General features: G+C 38.8%; 1 protein-coding gene and 1 long non-coding RNA gene across 4 annotated transcripts in view; one reads left to right on the forward strand and one right to left on the reverse strand.

Annotated features, from left to right (window-relative positions):
- The window catches only part of LOC138371977 (uncharacterized), a 5,308-nt gene extending 3,466 nt beyond the window's left edge, over window positions 1–1,842 (reverse strand). The window contains exons 1-2 of the long non-coding RNA XR_011230604.1: window positions 1,772–1,842; window positions 238–344 (exon numbers count right to left, since the gene is read on the reverse strand). This is a non-coding gene — a long non-coding RNA (uncharacterized lncRNA). The remainder of the gene's footprint in view (window positions 1–237; window positions 345–1,771) is intronic.
- The window catches only part of LOC123749290 (E3 ubiquitin-protein ligase TRIM21-like), a 183,559-nt gene that overhangs the window by 66,154 nt on the left and 91,020 nt on the right, over window positions 1–26,385 (forward strand). For 2 of the 3 annotated variants that reach the window (XM_069337389.1, XM_069337390.1), the window contains exon 1: window positions 24,447–24,693. The exons of the other annotated variant lie outside the window; for it this stretch is intronic. The gene's annotated coding sequence lies outside the window, so the exon portion shown is untranslated. Of the gene's footprint in view, window positions 1–24,446; window positions 24,694–26,385 lie in introns of those variants that run through there. 3 annotated transcript variants of the gene reach the window in all.

Below are 26,385 nucleotides of genomic sequence, written 5' to 3' on the forward strand. Positions count from 1 at the left end.
CTTTATCATTTCATAAGAAAAAAATTATAGAAAATATATTAATTCAGGAAAACTTGGCTTATTAGGCAAATTTGGCCTTGCATAGTAGGCTGAGAAGTGCGTTCTGGCTACTAGGTACGACATATATATATATATATATATATATATATATATATATATATATATATATATATATATATATATATATATATATATCGGACAATTAGGAAAAAAAAAAAAAAAATTAAATTATTTTACCTTGTACCTAGATCCACCAGGCCTGTTTGGTCTATGTTTCAGTACTTGAGAAATCTGGAAGGTCACATCCTCCTCCTCAACTTGTGGATGTGCGTTGATAGATGATTCTGTAAAATTAAGTTATTTATATAATAATAAATTCAGTATAACAATAATATTCTGTAAAATTAAAAGTAATTTATACATCAATCAGATAAAACTCTCCAGAGATGGTGATACACAACATATAAAGGACAAGCTTCAGAACAAAATATGCATTTAGGAATAAGGTTTTGTACATGTAGGTAGCACATGAGAAAATAAGTGGAAGGTGATCAAGTTTATATTAACATGTTAATGGCTTTGTTAAGGCTTTGCAAGAATGAAAAAATATTAATAATATAATATCACCTACCAATTAATTGTACATCATTTATAAGTCAATTATTTGCATTATTATTATTCAATACTAATGATATAAAAATGCATTTTTTGAAATTTTGAAATTGAAATTTTGAAAATTTTGAAATTGTTCACAATTTTTGTTACACCAAAGTTGGAGTATGCAGCAGTTGTATGGTGCCCATATCTTAGAAAGCATATCAACAAACTGGAAACGGTGCAGAGACATGCCACTAAGTGGCCTTAACTAAATGCCATTAAATATGCCAAATATACTACATATACATACATACTACACATGCACAATAATTGTCCTGGGACCTCTGATATTCCTAATATAATATATAGGGCCATCAACACACCTCCAGCTAGGGCCACCAACACACCTCCAGGGCCATCAACACGCCTCCAGGGCCATCAACACAACACCACCATCAACACACCTCCAGGGCCATCAACACAACACCACCATCAACACACCTCCAGGGCCATCAACACAACACCACCATCAACACACCTCCAGGGCCATCAACACAACACCACCATCAACACACCTCCAGGGCCATCAACACAACACCACCATCAACACACCTCCAGGGCCATCAACACAACACCACCATCAACACACCTCCAGGGCCATCAACACAACACCACCATCAACACACCTCCAGGGCCATCAACACAACACCACCATCAACACACCTCCAGGGCCATCAACACAACACCACCATCAACACACCTCCAGGGCCATCAACACAACACCACCATCAACACACCTCCAGGGCCATCAACACAACACCACCATCAACACACCTCCAGGGCCATCAACACAACACCACCATCAACACACCTCCAGGGCCATCAACACACCTCCAGGGCCATCAACACAACACCACCATCAACACACCTCCAGGGCCATCAACACAACACCACCATCAACACACCTCCAGGGCCATCAACACAACACCACCATCAACACACCTCCAGGGCCATCAACACAACACCACCATCAACACACCATCCAGCCAGGGCCATCAACACGCCTCCAGGCCATCAACACGCCTCCAGGGCCATCAACACACCATCCAGCCTACCACCACAAGCTTATATATATACTACACATGTCTAAGAGCAAATAAAAGAAAACAGTTACCTTAACTATTGAAGATGCAGCAGGATTTTGTGGATAAGCCAGCAGCCGTCCCTCTCGACACGGTTTTAAAATGGCGGCGACTACCACAACATGCAACGAGCCTAAAGAATGTCCAGCGCTAGCATTATCTAAACGCTATTATATATTATCAAGCAATACGGAAATCTAAAATAAAAAAAATGATACAAATAATTGTATTAAATATTTATTTGCAATTACAATACCTCGGGAATATATTTTTGCGTTAGCAAAACATATTAAGTTCGTATTTAGTTTAACTCATTTAAATTCTTTACAAATAATAACCTGATTTTACCTGATGGCCATTAACATTAATGTTTTATGTTGATACATTTCATACCCTTATTATTTCAATATCTTTCTTTATTATGCACCCCATACCCATCCCGTGGGCGGTGGTGTAAAGGATTACAGAGGCACATAATGGGTTCAGGAACTGAACTCTCTAGTTTGTTTAGCTAAGCAAATAACAATTTTTGACGCTAGTTACAAAATTATTAATGTTATATATACATGTACACACTCTCATACATACATGTACATATATATATATATATATATATATACGTATACATATATACATACACATGCATATTTATAATCACCCACACAAATACACACATCAATAATCTCTGTGTCACTTATTTTATACATGTTCTTGTAGAACATTCTATTGCGAACACATTGGGCGCTGCCCAATAAACTCGCCCCTCGGGGCAAAATTATTTTTTTTTTTTTAATCTTGGTGGAACATAAAATGGCCGCCTGTGTTTATGCTGTCGTCAGATGGCGCTGTGACGTCACAGATGAGGGAAGCACGTACTGCGCATTAATGCCTCGATCCCTCGTTATTTATTTATTTTATTTATTTATATATATACAAGAACGTACATTGGGGGGTTAAGACACAACATAGAGCTTAAGTTAGAATTATAATCTTGTAAAACCACTAGCTTGCATATATAGAGTTTCGGGCAAGTCCTTAAACTAATCTTTGAGCAAATTCTTAAACAGAGTTTTAGAGAAATAATTAAATGTAAAATTGATAAAAAGTGTTTAACAGGTACATTACAGCTTTACTTTACAAGTACAGATGATTTTAAGTAGGATAATTACAGTAAAATTGTCAAAAAATTGTTTACAGGTACGATGCAAGAATTTGACACAAAAGCAGATCAGAACAATACACAATAATGAACAAGGAATCCTAAGTACAATTAGGAAAACATCTCAGGGTTATACATTGGATTACTGAAGCACAATATGAGGATCATTACAAATAGTAATGCAGTAGAATATGCACTCATATTCTATTATTAAGTTAATATTAAGTTCCTTCCTCATGTTAAGTATCTTTGTGGTACTAGGGACATCCAAGGATTATCTTCAAGGCTTCGTTCTGCAAGTTTTCAAGCCCTTTAAGCTTTCTTTCAGTCATCAAGGCAAGCAGAGATGCAACATAATCCACTAGCTCCTTTATGAACTGGCGTTACTCTTGCGTTTTTAAGGATATCAGGGAATGTATGACACTCAAGGGATTTGTTGAACAGCAGAGCTATAGGTGGTGCAAGGGCATATGGGAGGCGCTCTTGTATACAATGGATGGGATTTCACTGATGTTCCCAGCTTTGGTTTTTAGTGAATGTATGATGGACACAACATCTGACGGGCTGACTGGTGAGAGGAGAAGAGAGTTTGGATAGCTGCCTGAGAGATATGTGTTGATATGTGTCTGAGTCTGTGGGATTTTACTTGCAAGGTTAGCACCAATCGATGAAAAGAAGCTATTAAATTCATTCGCCATTTCTAAGTCAGATGACAGTGTAAGGCCATCCTTAGAGAGTGTTATCTGGTTGTGGGAGTGTTGTTTAGTTCCCAGGATGTTAGAGATGGTATTCCATGTGCTTTTCATGTTGCCTTTTGCTTCTTTGAATCTAGTCTCATAATATGAAAGTTTTGCTTTTCTTATGATACTGGTAAGCACTGACGAGTACCTTTTAACTACTTCCATTGGAATTAGGCCACTCCTAAATTTCTTTTCGTATTCATGTTTTTTGTTGATTGATTTAATTATGCCACTTGTGAGCCACGGGTTATTTTTTCTTTTATCAGTTACTTGTTTGGTAAGGAGGGGACAGTGAGTGTTGTAGAGGCTTAGAGTTTTGTAGAGAAAGAGGTTAGTTGATGAGTTTATATCCTGTGAATTATTAAATTCAGATTCCCAGTTAATATTGTGAAGTGCATTAGAGAGATTGCCTAAAGCTGATTCACTATGTAGCCTGAATGAAAGTTTTTTGGTTTCTGGTGGTGATGTGTCAATGTTTGCTATGAGGAAAGTAGGATAGTGGTCAGTTGTTCTGTCATAAATTACCCCAGATGTAAGGGGAGCTGTTATATTAGTCCAAAGGTGATCCAGGGTAGTGGCAGATGTTTGAGTGACTCGGGTGGGCTTGGTGATTGTGGGGATTAGCATACAGGAGTGCATGCTGTTACGGAAATAGTCAACTTGAGGGTTGTTTTCAACATTCAATAAAGAAATTCTGGAGGGCTTCTGTGCAAGGGTTAGGATGAGCTAGCCTAAGCATTTTTATACCAATTTGACAGTTATTTTCAGTAACACGATAAACAACGCTCGGAATATTAAGTTCCTTTCTCATATTAAGTATCTTTGTGGTACGAGGGCACCCAAGGATTATCCTCACGGCTTCGTTCTGCAATTTTTCAAACCCTCCAAGCTTTCTTTCAGGATGCCTTAAAGTTAGTTTAGTTCATTTATTATGCATCCCATACCCATCTTGTGGGCGGTAGTGGAAAGGGTTGCAGAGGCACATAATGGGCTCAGGGACTGAACCCCACAATTCATTTAGCTAAGCAAGTTACAATCTTGATGAGCTAGTTACAAAATTCAGTATAAGTCGTCACATCAACAATGGGTTCGAGATCGATCACAAGTACAGTTTCTAAATTAAGCAACTGACATATGTGGAGAGCTAGTGTCACAATTGATATGTTTGTCCTGCACACCGCCCCCCATCCAGTGGGCAGCGGTGGATAGGTTACAATCACTTTGTTACTACTTACAGTTAGCAAACTGGGGATATTTGGCTAAAATTTCTGGTACCAGATAATTTTGAATGAAATATTGACACATCGTTGGTACATTGGTTATAAAATTGTCTCTGAATTCACTATCACATAGTGACGGAGGGTGTGCGAATAATTTTGTTGACAGTTAACATTTGGTCAGGTCTACATCGGCAGATAATGAGAATTCCCAGAAATACTTGTAACCGAGTCTAAGCCGAGCAGTAGTAACATCTAGAAGTCTGCTGATTTTATTGGATGAACCATAGATGTGTCGCTCCTCTTGCATAATAGTATTGAACGAAAGTTAATCTCCCCAAACAATTTCGCGTTTTGAGCAAGTTACCCCTCCACTCTCTCCATTTTTTTTGGACATTCCCTGGTAGTGTGCGGAAATACTGAAAAGTGTATACTCTTTTCAACTTTGTCACCTTAATTCTCGTCCTATGTCTTTCATTTTGGTATCAATGCGTTCGCAATAGAATTCCCAACAGAACTATGTGCATATAATGTCAAAGACAGCAGCGCGCTCCACCCGCCGACAAGATGAATGTAGGCCAAGGGTACCAGAAAAAGAAAGCTGAGCGTGATAATACTGAAAAGTGTATACCCTTTTCAACTTTGTTACCTCAATTCTCATCCTAGGTTTTTCAATTTAGCATCAATGTGTTCGCAATAGAATTCTCTACAGGACTAAAGGCATATAAACTCCAAAAGCCCGGCTTACCATCCGCAACAAACAGAGAAAGCGAGAGCGTGTTACCAGGGAGCGCACAAGAGCGATAAAATGTATACACTCTTTTCATTCTGGTCACCTCAATTGTCATCCTAGGTCTTTCATTTTGGTATCAATGTGTTCGCAATAGAATTTCCAACCGGAATTTATGCATGAAATGTCAAAAACAGCAGCGTGCTCCACCCGCTGACGTGATGAAAGCACGGCGGACCATCCACACAAAACAGAGAAAGTGAGAGAAAGTAACCTGGGAGCACTCTAGTGCAATGTAATGTGAACACACTTTTCACTTTGGTTACCTCAATTCTCGTCATATGTCTTTCATTTTGGTATCAATGTGTTCGCAATTGTATCTGCTGGCATTTTACCCTTTGCTTGGATCTGAAGGGTTTTAGGCTCACCACGATGCAATCTGATAGTACCACACGTGTATATACCTATCTTCAAGCAGCAATTCACTCATTCAAACCGACTTATAATGGTTATCCATATATAAATGGTAATCTTTGTTCTACCTGTTAACCTGTCATATGAAGAAAGATTGTCAAAGCTTATATTACATTCTCTAGAAAAGCAAAGAATTAGGAGTGATATATGGTAGAGGTGCACAATGGGATGAATGGACATAACAAAGGGGACATTAATGGGGTATTAAAAGTAGCAACACAAGACAGAACTCGAAACAAAGTGTAAAAATTGGAAAAATTTAGATTTAGGAAAGAACTGTATGAGTAAATACACTGGGTTTGTACCTTAAGGTTCATGTATGCAATATTACAGAGTTCCAGTTAACTCCCATGCATGCAATTAATTTATGTTATGTTTATGTTTTTTATGTTAAAATGTTTTTGTTGATTTGTTTGTATATTTTCATAAGTAAAGCATGCTTACCGTCTAATCCAAGTTTTATGATAACTTTACAATGTTTAAAACATTAAGTTCAATATATATTCTGGTTTTCACACAGGAATTATACGTTAATATAACATCATAATAACGTAATGATGTCGTGTAAATAACGTTATACTGACGTCATATAAATGTTATATTTATGTTATAAGAACGTAAATTGGATAGCTTTACAGAAAGTAAACAAAAAAAACTAAATGTTGACTGAAAATTATTTATTCTTAAATATAAAGCATGAAAACATTATAATACCATAGCATTTACTATTATTTTTAAATTTTTACATAAATCTTAAAAAACTGTGTCATAAGAATATATGTTTTTAGTTATATCCTTTGGTTTTAAGAATGTCAGATATACGTATTTATGTCAAAAGTTACAGTATTACCTTTGTGGAACCATTTAAAAACGTCCACAAACGTTCTGTGTTTGCTGGGATATTACTTCATTACTTAAATAATGCTAGGAGGGTTTGAGTAGCTTTGGGTCTTTAGTGGACAGAATCTCCAATAGATGGGGCGAGAGTCGCTCCCTCTCTCTCGCCCGAGCAGGAGTCGAAACTTAATTTAAAATTGATATATCTTTGTTCTCGAACATGATATATTTCATTTGGTGAAATCATAATAATGTTCATATCTCGGTCTTTCTGGAGGCATATAAGATTTTAGGCTTTATTAGCGTATCTTTGATAATTATACAATATATCGGCAAGTGCGTAGGCGTCTGCACTCCATGCCCGACAAGCTACTGAGCGCTACTATAAAAACATATGTATCTTCACTTGAGCTATAAATATGTCTATTGTAATGTATTGAAAATGAAGCTCTTATTTCTATCTTGCTTAAGACATATAAAACATTTGTGTTTATTAACGAATTTACGTGAAATAAACATTGATCTGAGAGAGAGTTGCTCTGTCGTTCAGTCTGTACGGGGTGGGAGCTCCGTAATTTTTAAAATACATGTATCTTCATTAGAACTTTAAATATGTCTATGGTAAAGTGTTTAAAGTGAAGCTTATATGTCTGCCTTTCTTGAGACATATAAAACATATATGTTTATTAACGAATTCACGTGAAATAAACATTGTTCTGAGAGAGAGTTGCTCGGTCGATCAATCTGTCCGGGGTTAAAGCTCGGCTATTATAAAAGTACACGTATCTTCGCTTTAAATTTGAATATGCCCATGGTAAGGTATTTAGAATGAAGCTTATATTTCTATCTTTCTTGTGACATATAAAACTCTTACGTTTATTAAGGAATCTGTGTGAAATAGGCATGGTTCTGAGATGAATGCTGCGGTTTTCGAGCTCGACGCGCGGCAATGGACGCCTTAAACATCCAGTGGGTGTTATTGGACCCTATACCCATTTTATTTGTGGTTGGAGCCCCATACCCATTCTATGGGTGGTTGGAGCCCCATACCCATCCTGTGGGTTGTAGTGGACGCCATACTCATCCTGTGGGTGGTATTGGACCCCATACCCTTCCTGTGGGTGGATGTGATCCCCATACTCATCCTGTGGGTGGATGTGACCCTCATACCCATCCTGTGGGTGGTATTGGACCCCTTTCCCACTTAACAGGCGGTAGGTGACAATATACCCATCCTAGCTATAGTTGGTATAGTAGACACAATACCGTCCTGTTTGCAGTAGTTTACCCCATAGACATTCAAATGTAACATCGTTTTCTGTTAGCGTTCCTACAAAACATTCTTTAAAGATTTTTAAAGCCAAACTATGGTATATAATATTGATTGGTGAAGCACTGTTATTCTATGTAATAATTTATAGTGCTTATTATAATTTACTAAGAACAACTAATATTTCTCAAAACAAAACTACGAGCCTTCAATAGGATATAGCTGATCTGTAATATTATAAGAGCATGGACAACAGTAGGTAAATTTCACAACCCATGTGGGACCTGAAAACTACAATTTTCCTTATAATTGAACCAATCACGAATATTCTGCTATCTATGTTGACGGACGGGTACTGTGACACGTAAATTGGTACGTGAGGAAGAGTTTGGGCCTTGGTAAAAAAAGTAACTGGGAATATATCACATATTTACTAATTCATATTCAACATATTGACTTTAAGCATTAAGTCATATATGTGCTGTCTTGTGTGAGAACGGGTTGCGGGTAACACTTCACTCACTTCCCACACTCTTGAGGGTGAGTGCTATCATGATTATACATTTATATGCTATGTACGTGTAGGGAATTTTATTGCGATTTCAGTGATACCAAATTTAACACTGTAGAACAAGTGTGGAGTTTACAACCCTGAAAAGAATAGAAACATTTCGTCGCTGTTTGGAGCTCACGGCTAGTGATCAATGTATAGTTATTCATTTGCGGCCGGTCTAACGCATCCTTGTGTGACATTTTATACATATGTTCTTGTAGAACATTCTATTGCGAACACATTGGGCGCTGCCCAATAAACTCGCCCCTCGGAGCAAAATTTAAAAAAAAAAATTTTAATCTTGGTGGAACATAAAATGGCCGCCTGTGTTTATGCTGTCGTCAGCTGAGGCTGTGACGTCACAGGTGAGGGAAGCACGTACTGCGCATTAATGCCTCCATCCCTCGTTATTTATTTATTTATTTATTTATTTATTTATTTATTTTATTTATTTATATATATACAAGAACGTACATTGGGGGTTAAGAGACAACATAGAGTTTAAGTTGGAATTACAATCTTGTAAAGCCACTAGCTATATATAGCGTTTCGGGCAAGTCCTTAAACTAACCTTTGAGCAAATCCTTAAACAAACAAAGTTTTAGAGAAATGATTACGAGTAAAATTGATAAAAAGTTAAAGTAAAGTAAAGCTTTACTTTACAAGTACAGATGGTTTTAAGTGGGATAATTACAGTAAAATTGTCAAAAAATTTTTTTACAGGTACGATGCAAGAATTTTCGACACAAAAGCAGATCAGAACAATACACAATAATGAACAAGGAATCCTAAGTACAATTAGGAAAACATCTCAGGGTTATACATTGGATTACTGAAGCACAATATGAGGATCATTACAAGGAGTAATGCAGTAGAATATGCACTCATATTCTATTATTAAGTTAATATTAAGTTCCTTCCTCATGTTAAGTATCTTTGTGGTACTAGGGGCATCCAAAGATTATCTTCAAGGCTTCGTTCTACAAGTTTTCAAGCCTTTAAGCTTTCTTTCAGTCATCAAGGCAAGCAGAGGTGCAGCATAATCCACTAAAGATCTGATGTATGCAAGGTACATCATTTTGACAATTGTGACATTGGCACCATAGCCTGAGTGATAACCTGCAACATCTCCAAGAGGGCTTATGGAGCCTCTCTTTATACTGACGACAGAGTTTGAATACAACAGGACAATACAAGGCAAATTTTAAGGTATTTAAATCTGTTAACATAGTCAAGCTGGGAGCCATCATACAGTTGCATCTTGTGAACAGCTCCTCCCTGCCTGGGTGGACACCCGTTTAGTATCTTTGTTTCCTCTGCTGAGATATGATTAAACCTAAGTCTTGACATAAGACTAATACAGAGTTAAGAGTGTTCTGCATGTTAGCATAACAAGTAGTGTGTATCATTATATCATCAGCTTACCCAGTAGTGTGTATCATTATATCATCATGTATGATGATACATGATACAAGGGGGTCTAAATTGATCGATCGAACGATCTAAATTGGGTACTGAAATATGGTCAAAAGATTGGCGGAGGCCGTTTAATTCTGACAAATGTAAGGTTTAGAGGATAGGTAATGACAATAGAGTTAGAAGCAAAAGGCAACATGAAAAGCACATGGAATACCATCTCTAACATCCTGGGAACTAAACAACACCCCCACAACCAGATAACACTCTCGAAGGATGGCTTTACACCGTCAACTGACTTAGAAATGGCAAATGAATTTAATAGCTTCTTTTCATCGGTTGGTGCTAACCTTGCAAGTAAAATCCCACAGACTCAGACACATATCAGATTCAGATTCAGATTCAGATTCAGATGTTTATTCAGGTAAGGTATATACATACAAGTGATGTTACATTAATGGATTGATATATAGATAGAGCTAGTACATACAATGCCTAAAGCCACTATTACGCAATGCGTTTCGGGCAAGAAAAACATTAATATCAAGAACTTAATACTAATTGAGCATAAAGAATAAAAGATGTTGAGAACAAATACAAATAAAGATAAAAAAAAGGGGGAACATGACTGAAAAAGCAGCACAAATACAATAGGTTGACAAACAGTGTTGATTAAAAAAAAAAAGAAAAAAAAAAAAGAAAAATAACAGACATGGGTTGACAATAGAGGAGTGAGGTAGATTACAGGGAATTTATTAGGTAGTGTTTAGTTTTTATCTTAAACTGGTTGAGAGAGGTACAGTCTTTAACATGGTTGGGAAGGTCATTCCACATTCTGGGCCCCTTGATTTGCAGAGCATTTCTAGTTTGATTAAGACGTACTCTAGGAATATCAAAACTGTATTTATTTCTGGTGTGGTGCTCATGGGTTCTGTTACAACCTTCTATGAAGCTTTTAAGATCAGGATTGGCATTATAGTTTAGCGTTTTATATATGTATAATACACATGAGAGAATGTGCAGTGACTTAATATCTAACATATTAAGAGATTTGAGTAGGGGTACCGAGTGATGTCTGGGGCCAGAGTTGGATATTGTTCTAATAGCGGCTTTGTGTTGGGTAATTAGAGGACGTAAGTGATTTTGGGTAGTAGAACCCCAAGCACAAATACCATAGTTGAGATAAGGATAGATAAGGGAGTAATAGAGAGTCACCAGAGCAGGGCGTGGTACATAATATCTGATCTTAGAAAGAATGCCCACAGTTTTTGAAACTTTTTTTGATATATTTAGAATGTGTCCCTGGAAATTCAGCTTGTGGTCAATGAGAATGCCAAGGAATTTGCCATCTAATTTGTTACAAATTTGGGTATTGTTTATTTTGAGATTTATAAGACTAGAGGATTTATTGCCAAACAGAATATAGAAGGTTTTGTCAATGTTAAGGGTGAGTTTGTTGGCAGTTAGCCAAAGATGGACTTTATTTAGCTCAGTATTTACTGTGGCATTTAGAGCAAGAGGGTCAGGACTGGAGTAAATGAAGGTTGTGTCGTCAGCAAATAGAATTGGTTTGAGGTGTTGGGAGGCATTTGGAAGGTCATTAATGTAGATGAGAAAGAGGAGAGGGCCAAGTATCAACACATATCTCTCAGGCAGCTATCCAAACTCTCTTCTCCTTTCACCAGTCAGCCCGACAGATGTTGTGTCCATCATGCACTCACTAAAAACCAAAGCTGGGAACATCAGTGAAATTCCATCCATTGTATACAAGAGCGCCTCCCATGCCCTTGCGCCACCTATAGCTCTGCTGTTCAACAAATCTCTTGAGTGTCATACCTTCCCTGATAGCCTTAAAAAAGCAAGAGTAACGCCAGTTCATAAAGGAGGTAATCCGGCAGACATAAACAACTATAGACCAATATCAAACCTACCCATACTATCAAAAATATTTGAAAAAATTATCTACAAACAGCTTTACTCCTACCTCGTAAAATTTGACATTCTTAGCCCCTGTCAGTTTGGCTTCCGCTCCCAAAAGAGTACCAACGACGCAATTATTAGTCTCCTTGATATAATTTACTCAGCCCTTGACAAAAATGAGTTTTCGATTGGACTCTTCATTGACCTGAGAAAGGCCTTTGATACTGTTAATCACAATTACCTCTTACGTAAACTCCATCATTATGGAATCCGAGGCCATACACTGGACTATATCCAATCCTATCTTAGTGATAGACACCAATGTGTAGCCATCAATAATATAACCTCTCCCACTCTTCCAATAACCGTTGGAGTGCCACAGGGCAGCATTTTGGGACCTCTCTTATTACTTATATACATCAATGATCTGCCTAATGTCTCTAACATTCTGATACCTATTTTGTTTGCTGACACTGAGAACAGAACGTACATTGGGGGTTAAGAGACAACATAGAGTTTAAGTTGGAATTACATTCTTGTAAAGCCACTAGCTATATATAGCGTTTCGGGCAAGTCCTTAAACTAACCTTTGAGCAAATCCTTAAACAAACAAAGTTTTAGAGAAATGATTACGAGTAAAATTGATAAAAAGTTAAAGTAAAGTAAAGCTTTACTTTACAAGTACAGATGGTTTTAAGTGGGATAATTACAGTAAAATTGTCAAAAAAATTTTTTACAGGTACGATGCAAGAATTTTCGACACAAAAGCAGATCAGAACAATACACAATAATGAACAAGGAATCCTAAGTACAATTAGGAAAACATCTCAGGGTTATACATTGGATTACTGAAGCACAATATGAGGATCATTACAAGGAGTAATGCAGTAGAATATGCACTCATATTCTATTATTAAGTTAATATTAAGTTCCTTCCTCATGTTAAGTATCTTTGTGGTACTAGGGGCATCCAAAGATTATCTTCAAGGCTTCGTTCTACAAGTTTTCAAGCCTTTAAGACCACGGGATGATCCCTGGATAGTATCGTCCGATTAATAACACGATTAATAATTAATATTAATTAATATTTGATTAATAACACGATTAATAACACGTCCGATAACAATACGATTTTTTAGTAGAAACAAATAAATAAATTTTTTAGACCATGTTAATGAACAGGATAACTTGTATAATTTTTCAACAGCATAAATACAATTATAACTTGACTACAATGACTTAATAACATTAATACATATGCTTATATCCGGTAACTAAATAGAACATGGTCTGCAGAACGCGGAATCCTTATTAACTATTGGTATTAGTAAGGCAAACGTTTACATAATTTTCAAGTAGAATCAGGGCTTATAGAGTATCATATAGTGGCCTAACACATGACAGAAATAATGCGCCAATCCCAGACATAATGTGAAATGGTAAATTACTAGTAGCTGTAGAATACACCTATAGGACAAATTTAACAATACTCTTACAAGTGAGAGTAAGTAGCTGCGAACAGCGTAATACTTAGGGGCCGGCGCTGCACCCCCACTCGCAGAGCCAGCTGGCCGGGCCCCCCCCCCCCCCGAAGGGGCGAGTGCCTGCTGGCCGCGTAATGTTTTCAATGTGGAAGCATGAAGACCTCTTGCCTGGCGTAATAGTGAAAAACGTCACTCCTCCACCGTCCGACGTCCTTAATTGTTTCCTGTTCATGCCCGTCAAGTGACAGCTGCGTGGCCCGTCCATTGGGAGGGCGCTGGCCGCGTAAGGAGCGTCAGCGTGTAGGGGCGTTGTCTTCTCATCTGACGTTGGGGGCCGTGCCACCAGGAATGGCGTAGCCGCAAGTTCTGCGTCGCGTGGTGTCATTGAGTTTTTCCTTGTCTGCGTCCACATCCGTGCCCGTACACCCGTTACCTCTGCCGTTAAAAAAAAACAGTCAGGAATTTCCAGAACTGAAAAAAGGTACAGAGTCGGGCGTACATGGCTGTTAAATGCTGCTAGGTAAGCAGCGTCCTGGAAGTGTCCAATGGAGCCCCTTCTGGCGCATGGGTATACAAGGCGGCCGTCTTGATGTCCGCGTGTAGTGGGCGTATTACCTCGCGTGCTATGCCCCGCCGCGCCAGGATATCCTCGTGTCGTCGTCATTGCTGTATCCCGCCCTTGCAGAGACTAGCCCAGTGAGGTTGACCCCAGGGCGGGTGAGTAGGTCCTGCGTGTGCCAATCCGAGCAGTCCGTCGGGAGTGTTCATCGTGCGCGATCCTATGCTCTCCATCCATGAGGTGTTCCCTGATGGTCTGTAGTCGTTCTCGTGCGTGCTTCGCGCCACGCCAGGTCGTCCTCGTGGGCGTCGTCGTCGCTGTATCCCGCCCATGCGGAGGCTAGCCTAGCGAGGCTGGCCCCAGTGCAGCTGAGTAGTTCCTTCATTCGCCCATCCGTGCAGTCCATCGAGAGTGTTCTTCGGTGGCAAACCAATGTTCCCCGTCCATTAGGTGTTCCCCGATGGTCTGTAGTCGTTCTGGAAATATTACGGCAGTAAGAGTTGGCAGGGGTGGACATGTGGCATAAGTAGGACAGTGTGGTAAAGCAGGGGGGGGGGGATTAAAACGCTACAAAACCAAACGAACAGTGCTCCTTGCAACAAGTTGAAAACAACATGGTAGAAGATTCACTAACACGTCAAGTTGAGCTAAATAGTATTTGTGATGGCAAAAGCTTGTCTGATGCAGTTTAATGCTGATAAATGTGAAGTTTTGTGGCTAGGTAATGATGAAAAAGGATTACTAGTCACAAGCGGATGATGTCAGGATTGCGAAGGTAATGCGTGAGGGAACTGGGAATTGCAATTAGTAAGATGGTTAAAACCAAAGGAGCGATGCATGCTCGGTCGTAAATGAGGCGAATAGGACACTGGGCAATATTAATAAAGCATTAGTAACAAGACGCCTGGAGTTGTTCTTCCGTTAATCTTGCACCGAATTTGTGCCTTAGTTAGAATAAGCAATTCTGTATGTTGCGTCATACTATGGACGTAAATAAATAACCTTTAACATGTACAGTGTAGGAAATTAAAACTGGTTCGATAACATGGTTTGTTAAAATTGTAGACCAGTTACCACGAAACGTAGCGGAGGATGGGACCTTCCACTGTTCCAAGCATGTGAAGACATGTACTATAGAAGGTCATTAAATTCGCATGAACGTGTAATATACTGCAATTAATGCGTGAAATTGTGAGAACAACCCACACCCCCAAAAATGCCAAGGGGGCACCTCATCAAGCTTGATATTGCGTCAATGCGGGCTGTCGACCACATTTTTCGAACTGGTCGTTAGTCAGAATAAAATGAGCTGTATAATGTCATACGATTTTTCTGGCGAAGCATGCCCGTGCCACCCCTTGAGTGGCTTAATCCTTATCAACCAACCAACAACCGAGCCACTAATTCTAACCACAAATGGGCTGCATAAGAATACCATAAAGACTATCCCCAACAGTCTGTGGATAGAAACAAATTAATAATTGATAGAATAAGCGTCCCAGACTGCTACAAGTAAGCGGATTAATGAATATTAAAAGTCGTTAACATAAGTACTTTTCATCTACAGTTCACGACAGCCCGTGATGCCCGGAACCCCCCGTTCCAGGCAGCGAACTTTTAACAACAATTAAGTACTTTAGAATGTCAGTAATAGTAATTCTCAATATCATTTGTATAGATAAAAGTAACAAATATAAACTTAGAAAACCTTCATAATTATAGTTTTTTAAATATGTTCCGGAAAACCAGTGACCGATTAATTAAAAGGAAGGCGCGATTGTGAACAGTATTTAATTACGGTAGGGTAGGCCAAGGTGTGACGACGAAATAATGACTAAAAGAGGAAGCAGCAATGTTTAAGGTTTATCGTTAATCAGTGATAACAAAACCAATAAGAACACATCCCAAACTGAGAGAAAAAGCAGCGTGATTAATTAACTATTGTGATTAAAGTTTTAATAAAATAGGTAAGGGTAAGAATGATTGGGGTTGTGAGAATACGTGGCAGCGCATAGTATTTACAAACTTGGAAAGCCTCTAGACCACAGCGTTACAGGATGAGGGAAATACCATCAGCAAACAAAAGGGGGTTTCAGATTTCCAGAACAGAATACCTAATTACCCCAGTGATGACAGGGATAATATAATCGATGTAACATATAATAGAAGTACAAATAACGAATGACCATAATCCTTAAATAATTACTGTATATAAATATGTAGCGTGAATAAGTTAATGAATATGTGAAGGGAAAATTAGCAAAAATTAAATGCCTTAAAGAAGTACAGGATGAAATTTGTAACGTGAGACCCAGCGACCGACAATAAAAATTTCCGCACTTGACTGGCCGAAAATTCCTAAGTAAAGAAAAACATGCAATTTCAGAATTACCTAAAGGGAAGCACTAAAAAATATCTAAAAAACTTCCCTACTTCGCAGAAACAGAAAATAACGTTTGATAACTGCGTGAATGAGATAAGTCAGTGAAGAGAAAAAAAAAAGAATTAAAAGAGTGTAGACCGCTTGACCTGTAAGTTTTTTAGCTTAAATTCTTAAAGAGTATGAATACACTTGACTTTAACTGTAATCCTATTGGGACGTGACATAATGATCTCACGCGCCAATGCTACCGAGGACTGAAGAAGGATTAACGTAAGGTACCCACTAAATGAAACGCACGAGACTGAGAAAAGTTAAGTACCAGTTAAATTAAGCAGCTTAAATATTTAACTATTGTGATGTAAAGTTTCAGTTAATTTATTGAAAGACGAATTGAAAGAGTGTGGGAGAAATGTAACAACATATGTTATTTACAAACTTGTAGATCCACGAGGCCCCAGCGTTTCTAGAAGAGGGAAGTATCGTCACCAACAAAGGAGTAGCCGAAGTAATACAGAACATAGTACCTAAGTACCCCCGAGGTAACAGGAATAATAAAGAAATCCATGTACAATTAATAGAAGAGCTAATAACGAATGACCCTAAGCCTTAGTAAATTAAGGTCTATAATTATGTATCTCGAGTAAGTAATAAGTGTGTAAAGTGTAATTTTTTAAGATTAAGTGGGGATAGTCCGTTTAACCTGAAAGATTTAGGCTTGAAAGCTGAAAGGGGAAAATTAATACTTAATCGTAGCTGTAAACCAACGGGAACGCGGCTTAAAAAGCCCACGCGTCCCTGCACCCAAGGTCAGGGGAAGGGAGTAACTTAAGTTACCAGTTGTCTAAATGAATACCGCACGAAAGAACCCCATCCACTGTAAAACTTATATTGAAGAGTAAAACCTTAATATTAACATTAATTCAAAAGGAAAGACTGCAATATCCTGCCCCGAAGGGATTTGATTGGCTTGAACGATCGTGCGCAGGTATTAATTATATTCAAATATAATCCAACATAATAATACAAAGAGAATACTCCGAAGTAATCAATATAATAACTATATGACCCAAATAAAATACATATCAACGTAAAAGTACCCGATAAAATGAACATAAGGAAAAACGGTTCTTTAACCATAACTGAGACCTGCTTGTCTCCGGAGAGACACACACAACAAATTAAAATTGTGGTAACTGAGTCCCGAACAGCCCGCAAAGAACTGCGTCCATTACAGTCTAAAATTAACTGAGTCGATTACATGAAGTCCATCATAGGTTGTCCTCCGTATGCAGGCCGACAAATAAATTGGTTTACCTATTGCGATTAAAGTTTTAATTAAGAAGCGTTAAGCGTAAGATAAGTATAAGATTGGATTAAAGAATAACCACTTAATGTGTAAAACCTCAGTTTATAATCTTAATGCGGGAGATTAAATGCTTAATCTCGTCCGAAGGGAGTTAAATCATGACTGTGACATGCATGTGTCCGTGCGGCACTGACTCCATAAATATAAGGATGATAATAAATATAAGAAATATAAGGTCCAATACAGCGGTTTCCATAGTAAGTTACTCTCCGAATGCGTGGTTCGTTTATCAGCCTCGTGAATTTGCTGATTGCAGATCAGCTGGAACGGCAGCAGTCGGAGGGTCGTCACCTGTTGAATAAAACAATTTTTGGGGGGGAATGTAAAAGGAGATATTCATTTCTGGTGTGTTGAAATAGGGTCCTTGCGTCTGTCCCGTGAGATTTTCGGTGCAGCAAATTATAAATTTTTGTTACCGAGTCCACTGCAATGATCTCCAGCTTCTGAAGTCGTTGTTGGTGGGGCTGCCTGCTACACCAGCGGTCAAACTGGTACAGCCAGCGTCCTGGGACAATCCACGGCCAAGGCAAACCAGCAGCCAGTGAGGCTTCATAAGATAATTTTTGGGCTTAAACGTCAGACAATAGATCTGGCAATCCAGCAGCGAGGCGGCCGCATAATAATTCCGGGCTTAACCGGCAGACATTAGGTCTGGCAATCCAATAGTGAGGGCGGCTGCATAATAATTCCGGGCTCAACCGGCAGACATAGGTCTGGCAATCATAATAATTCCGGGCTCAACCTGCAGACATAGGTCTGGCAATCATAATAATTCCGGGCTTAACCGGCAGACATAGGTCTGGCAATCCAATAGCGAAGGCGGCTGCATAATAATTCCGGGCTCAACCGGCAGACATAGGTCTGGCAATCATAATAATTCCGGGCTCAACCGGCAGACATAGGTCTGGCAATCCAATAGCGAAGGCGGCTGCATAATAATTCCGGGCTCAACCTGCAGACATAGGTCTGGCAATCCGATAGCGAGGGTGGCAGCTAGGGCGGCTGTATAATAATTCCGGGCTTATCCGGCAGGCCAGAATCTAAAAAAAAAGGAGGCTGCATTACAATTTTTATGCCTAACCCGTAGACAATATTTCTGGCCAATCCAACTCGAGGGCGGATACTGAATAGATAAAATTCCCCGGCTTAACCGGCAGACTATAAGTCTGGCAAGCTATAGCGGCTAGGGCAATGGTATATAAGAATTCCGTATTAATCGTCGGACAATCGTCTGTCAATCCAGCAGCGTGGTGAGCTGCATAAAATTTCCGGGCTTCACCGTCAGACAATAGGTCTGGCAATCCAGCAGCGTGGTGAGCTGCATAAAATTTCCGGGCTTCACCGTCAGACAATAGGTCTGGCAATCCAGCAGCGTGGTGAGCTGCATAAAAAATCCTGGCTTAACCGACAGATAATAATTCTGGCAATCCATCAGAGATGGAGGCTGCATAAGAATTCCGTCTTAAACAGCGGACAATATGTCTAGCAATCCAGCAGCGTGTTGAGCTGCGTAAAAAGGTTCCGGGCTTAACCGGCGGACAATATTTCCGGCAAACCAGCATCGAGGATACTGAATAAAAATTCTCGGGCTTAACCGGCAGACAATAATTCTGGCAAGTTTAGCGGCGCGGGCAAGGCTGTATAAGAATTTCGTCGTAATCAGCGGACAATAGGACTGTTGGCTGCATAACATGTTCTGCCTAGGCATGACCTAGCTGGCCTGGCTAGAGCGGCTGCAGGCCGCGTGGGAAACAGCGCTGGGCACACGCCGACACTTGGGAGGAACCTAGCTTTTACATTTAGAACATAAGATAACACATTACCTTGGAGAAAGTTGAGTACTGTAGACCGACCCTAGCTTTTCAGCTTGTGAGGTTGAATTAAGGGCCCCCTGAGATAAACTCAACCAGGGTGGGGCTGTGATCGTGGTACAATCGTAGTTTTCATGGCTTCTTGAAGTCCCAAGAACACAAGAGTCCCAAGTTATTCCTTTTTCTTGCGAAGCGAAGCGTGTTTGTAGTGTTTGTAGCAAAAATTTTTTCTTTGACTTGTGAAGCGGGGCGAGGCTGTAGCAAGAAAGAACGCATGTCGATGATGATGATGATGAAGATTAAGCCACCCAAGAGGTGGCACGGGCATGAATAGCCCGTAAGTGGTACGCATGTCCCCTCCTCTCTTCTTATATAGGCCCCCCGCGGCGCTCCGCACGCTGCGCTGCGGATCGCGCTGTGCAACTGTCTTATCCTCCATCAGAAATTCCTCCGCATTCCTACGTAATGCAGCGGTTATTTTGTTTGCTGATGATACTACCCTCATCTACTCTAACCCCAACCCACATACGCTAAATAATGTTGTTAATAATGAACTAAAAAAAAGTTCACTTATGGATGTCAACCAACAAACTAACACTTAACATAGAAAAGACCTACTACATCTTATTTTGAAGCAAATCATCAAATGCAATTCAGCTTCAGATAGACAATGTTAAAAAAAATAAAATAAAATAAAATGTTTATTTAGGTAAGGTACATACATACAATAAATTTTTACAAAGATTGGTTGACTTATAGGTAGAGCTAGTACATACAATGCCTAAAGCCACTATTACGCAAAGCGTTTCGGGCATGATAAACTTAAATGACAAGCTTAATACTAATTGAGCATAATGAGTAGAATGAAAACAAGAAATGAAAACATAGATGAAAAAGCAGCACAAATACAATTATGTCGACAAACAGCGCTCTTAAAAAAAAACCAGACATTGGTTGACAATAGAAGGGTAAGGTAGGTTACAGTGAATTTATTAGGTATAGCTTCGTTTTTAACTTAAACTGGTTGAGAGAGGTACAGTCTTTAACATGGTTGGGAAGGTCATTCCACATTCTGGGCCCCTTGATTTGTAGAGCATTTCTAGTTTGATTAAGTCGTACTCTAGGAATATCAAAACTGTATTTATTTCTGGTGTGGTGCTCATGGGTTCTGTTACATCCTTCTATGAAGCTTTTGAGATCAGGATTGGCATTATAGTTTAGCGTTTTATATATGTATAATACACATGAGAGAATGTGCAGTGACTTAATGTCTAACATATTCAGAGATTTGAGTAGGGGTACCGAGTGATGCCTGGGGTCAGAGTTGGATATTGTCCTAATAGCAGCTATGTGTTGAGTAATTAGAGGACGTAAGTGATTTACATTACATTACTAACATTAGTAATAAAAATGATGGAAAGTTTCTTGGCCTCTTCCTAGATAAGAGACTCGACTTCAGCACCCACATACAACACATAACTAAGAAAGTCTCTAAAACAGTTGGTATACTCTCCAAAATCAGATACTATGTATCTAACTCTGCTCTCATCTCACTATATTATACACTAATCTATCCCTATCTTAATTATGGTATCTGTGCAACCACTGCAAACCACCTCAAGTCCATCATCACCCAGCAAAATCTGCTATCAGAATAATAACAAATTCTGTTTTCAGACAACACACATCCCCCTTGTTTAACTCCCTAAACATGCTAAACATAATATCACTCCACACATTCACTTGTGTCAACTCATTTACAAAACCCTGTTCTTAAATGCAAATCATGTTCTGAAACTCTTCCTGGACAGATGTAATAGGACCCATTATCACCACACCAGAAATAAATATCTCTTTGATATCCCCAGAGTTAAACTTAATCTGTGTAAACACTCTATGCAAATAAAGGGACCCAGTTTATGGAACTCACTCCCTATTGAATTGAAAAGCTGTCCAACATTTACATCATTCAAAATCAATACTAAAAAGTACCTAATTTCATCTTCATAGTTTTTCACCTTTGCACTGTATCTATTGCTACCCAATCGAACAACCTTTATGTTCCCAATTTGAACATCTTTACCATTGTGATCATTGCTATCTTCTTGTATGTGCTGCCAATCTGCTGTATGGTGTTTATTAATCTTGTTTATCTGTATCTATTGCTACCCAGTCTCCCAATCTTTATGTACCCAATCTGAACATCTTTACCATTGTGATCATTGCTGTCTTATATGTGCTGTCAATCTGCTGTATATGGTGTCTATTAACCTTGTTTAAATTACTAATCAAGCTGTCAATGTAATCAATCAGAGCTTTAATATAACAATGTGCTTTAATATACTTACTAAGCTCTCTCATCTCATTTTTCTCTTGCAATGTATTTGTTATCATTTATCAACTCTGATAGAAATTACCTACTTAAAATTATCTGCTAGATTAAGGACCTGCCCGAAACGCTGCGCATACTAGTGGCTTTACAAGAATGTATATACTGTACTATCCAATGTATTCTCACAAACCCAATGTACCTTCTTGTATATATATAAATAAATAAATAAATAAATAAATAAATAAATAAATAAATAAATAAATAAATAAATAAATAAATAAATAAATAAGTGATCTTACATTCAAGTTAATTACAGAGATATTGTGATTATGTGTTAATACATTGTTTACATCATGAGCTGTAAAATATCTGCAATTTTGATCATTAAAGTGATGATTGTCATAGATAGTGGATAAGAGGTTTAGTTCTGGGTCTATACTTGTCTGCATAAGAAGGCTGGTTGTAGGAAAACAAGGCAAGAATGGCAATTACAAAACAAAATTTTGATATAAAAGGGGGGAAAATTAAAATATAAACAAGACCTATACAAGACAAACACAAAATGAACAAAAAAAAAATTGAGGTAGATTGCTTACAAATTCTCTCAGGTACACTGTCAGTAATAATTTGCATTTTGAGACACAGACAAAGCCAGGGGTACAATGGAGTAAGGGAGTATGGCGAGGCTAGGCAACCTAGGTAATAAATGAAAGCAAAGAAAAAGTTGAATAATGAACATAGGAAAGTTTAATCTAATGATTATTAACTATAAATAGTTAAGTTATGATCCTATAATTAATAAGAACTAAAGAAAATATTAATGCACTCAATTAATTAAGTCCAATAAATGACTAATATAAATTAAATTAAAATTTACTTTTAAAAAGTGTAACAAAGAGACTTAGGATACGTAGCCCGCACTAGGTGACAAGGGGGTTAATTATGTTGACTCAATGAGAGGGATAATAAGGTGGGACAAACCACATTGGGAGAGGAAAGTGTTGAGGTTATCCTCATTAGCAATTGTAAACATTTTACCTCCTGAGGTCTTTCTCACTTTAATCACGCCATCTCTAACGAAGCACTGATGAATCGCATCTGGGTTTTGATGACGGATTTGACGCAGGCGGTGGAGGAGTTGCTGTCTTTTTCTAGTCAAGCACTCGTTGATGTAGATTCCCTTCCGTTGGGATGCAGCTGTCCGGACAAGTTGCGATTTTGTGGACTGGGAAGCTAGCTTGAGGCGAATTTTCCGCTGGTTTTGTCCTGATGGATTCTTTTTGCCTACTCTGTTGGCAGCAATAATTTGTCTGTTTTGTTTACAGTGAACTGCAATTCTTTTTTTTAAGAGATCCTGAACTATTTCAATACACTTTTCACCTTCACGTTCCACAGGAATATTTTGCGAAGATACAATAACATAGTCCAGCAGCTTTTGCTGGTCCTGTTCATCCTAGGAGATGTAATGCACGAATGCAGATGCACTAATCTACCCCTGTCTTAATTATGGTATCTGTGCATGGGGGTCTACCACTGCAAACCACCTTAAGCCCATCATCACACAGCAAAAATCTGCTATCAGAATAATAACTAACTCTGCTTTCAGACAACACTCAGCTCCCTTGTTTAAATCCCTAAACTTGCTAAATATTAACTCCCTCCACACATTCTCTTGTGTCAACTACATTTACAAAACCCTGTTCTTAAATGCAAACCATGCTCTGAAACTCTCCCTGGGACAGATGTAATAGGACCCATTATCACCACACCAGAAATAAATATCTCTTTGATATCCCCAGGGTCAAACTTAATCTGTGTAATCACTCTATGCAAATTAAGGGACCTAGTCTATGGAACTCACTCCCTAGTGAATTGAAAAACTGTAAAACTTTTGCCTTTTTAAAAGCCAAACCAAAAAGTACCTAACTTCATCTTCTTAGTTTCCTACACTGAGCTTTAAATTTGCTCTGTACCTAGTGTTACCCAATCTCCTAATTTTTATGTAATATCAAACAACCTTATCATTGTGTTCATTGCTGTCTTCTTTTATGTGCTAGCCATATGCTGTATTGTGACTACCAATTTTTGTCAACTACCATTCAAGCTGTCATTGCAATCAATCTTAGCTACCTATGTGCTTTAATATACTGTACCTACAATTTTTTCTCATCTTCTTTTTTTCATTCCATGTAACTGTTATCATTTTTTTGTCTTTAAATTTTGCAAGTATTTACCTCCTTAAAATTTTCTTAGATTAAGGACCTGCCCGAAACGCTGCGCGTACTAGTGGCTTTACAAGACTGTAATTACCATATTTGTATCCTCACATTCCTTATGTACATTCTTGTATATGCATAAATAAATAAATAAATAAATTAAACGTCGGCAAAGATCAGTAACCAAAGAAAATGGGAAGAGCGACGTGGCGGGTAAGCGAGCGAGCGAGTGACGTCATCACAACAAAGGTGGATAGACGTCTCCACGACTCGTGAAGTTCGCCTGTCTTAAAGACCTGTGTCCACAATACCCGCCAAATTGTCCCTCCCACAGTACTCTCAGGACACTTATGGCAGTGTAAGTGTGTGGTGAGGCCACACCACTGAAGACATTGAGGATATACCACGAGGAAGAGACAAAACTGTTGAAGGAAGGAGTCACTGGCTCCACCTGACCACCTTGTTCCTCGCACTCTCATCATCCTCCGTAAGTACTTGAGTGCATTACCTGCTTGATACCTGGTTGATGGGGTTCTGGGAGTTCTTCTACTTCCCAAGCCCGGCCCGAGGCCAGGCTCGACTTGTGAGAGTTTGGTCCACCAGGCTGTTGCTTGGAGCGGCCCGCAGGGCCACATACCCACCACAGCCTGGCTGATCCGGAACTTCTCTTAGAAAACAGTCCAGTTTTCTCTTGAAGATGTCCACGGTTGTTCCGGCAATATTTCTTATAGTCACTGGGAGAACGTTGAGCAACCGTGGACCTCTGATGTTTATACAGCGAAGAGTTAGGGGTGACATGATAGAGGTTTACAAGTGGATGAATGGACACAACAAAGAGGATATTAATAGGGTATTAAAAGTATCAGCACAAGACAGAACACGAAACAATGGGTATAAATTAGATAAATTTAGATTTAGGAAAGATTTGGGTAAATACTGGTTCGGTAACAGGGTTGTTGATTGTTGATTTGTGGTACCAATTACCGCGTAACGTGGTGGAGGTGGGGTCCCACGATTGTTTCAAGTGCGGGTTGGACATGTAAATGAGTGGGATTGGGTGGTTATAGATAGGAGCTGCCTCGTATGGGCCAATAGGCCGTCTGCAGTTGCCTTTGCTCTTATGTTCTTATGTTCTCTGATTGTGCCTATGGCACCTCTGCTCTTCACTGGTTCAATCCTGCATTTTCTTCCATATCATTCACTCCAGTACGTTGTTATTTTACTGTGTAGATTTGGGACGTGGCCCTCCAGTATTTTCCATGTGTATATTATTTGGTATCTCTCGTCTCCATTCGGAGGGCTTTGAGACGATCCCAATAATTTAGGTGTTTTATCTCAACGATGCGTGCCGTATATGTTCTCTGTATTCCCTCTATTTCAGCAATCTCTCCTGCTCTGAAGGTGGGAAGTGAGTACTGAGTTTTCTGCTCCACATTGTCTGCTCCAACATTGTCTTACACCCCCAACATACAATTGTTAATAATAAAAAAAATAAAAATTTATTTAGGAAAAGTACATACATAGTTGCAGAGTTACAGTACAAACATTCTGTTTGATTTAAAGATAGAGGTAGTTCATACAATACCTAAAGCCACTAGTACGCATAGCATTTTGGGCAAGGTGAGGTGGGGAAAAAAACCCACTTAGACTAAAACTTAATAGTAATTAAGCTTAAAGTATAATTGCATTGAAAGAAAAAAATGAAAATAATAAAAGATGAAAAAAGGGGGGGGGAACATGGTAGAAAATAGCCAATATACAAGTTGGTCAACAAACAGCATTTTTTTTCTTCAACAAAAATGTTGGGGTATGGAAATAGGACTATGGAATTGGTGGAGGTGTAGATGTAGGCCAGTAGAATTGTTGGGGTAAATTATATGCCAATGGCATTGTTGGGGTGTGGACATTGGCCTATCGAATAATGATAACTTTTATAATAATAATGAGAAATTCCACTGGGACTGTGTGGTGTTGCAAACCCATGACCAAGGCATTGCCAGCTGCATACTCTACTACTCTACCACCACTGACTTTCTTACAATCGGATTTCTACTGATATCACAGGAAGTCTTGTTATCTGCAACAGTGTTATTAGTGACAGAGATGACTACTGTGAATATACTTTTGCTCAGTTTACAATTAAATCCCTTAAATCCTCTTTGACTATTGGAGCCATCTA

Source organism: Procambarus clarkii, chromosome 37, assembly GCF_040958095.1.
Source record: "Procambarus clarkii isolate CNS0578487 chromosome 37, FALCON_Pclarkii_2.0, whole genome shotgun sequence".
In the NCBI taxonomy this organism is placed as follows: domain Eukaryota; kingdom Metazoa; phylum Arthropoda; class Malacostraca; order Decapoda; family Cambaridae; genus Procambarus; species Procambarus clarkii.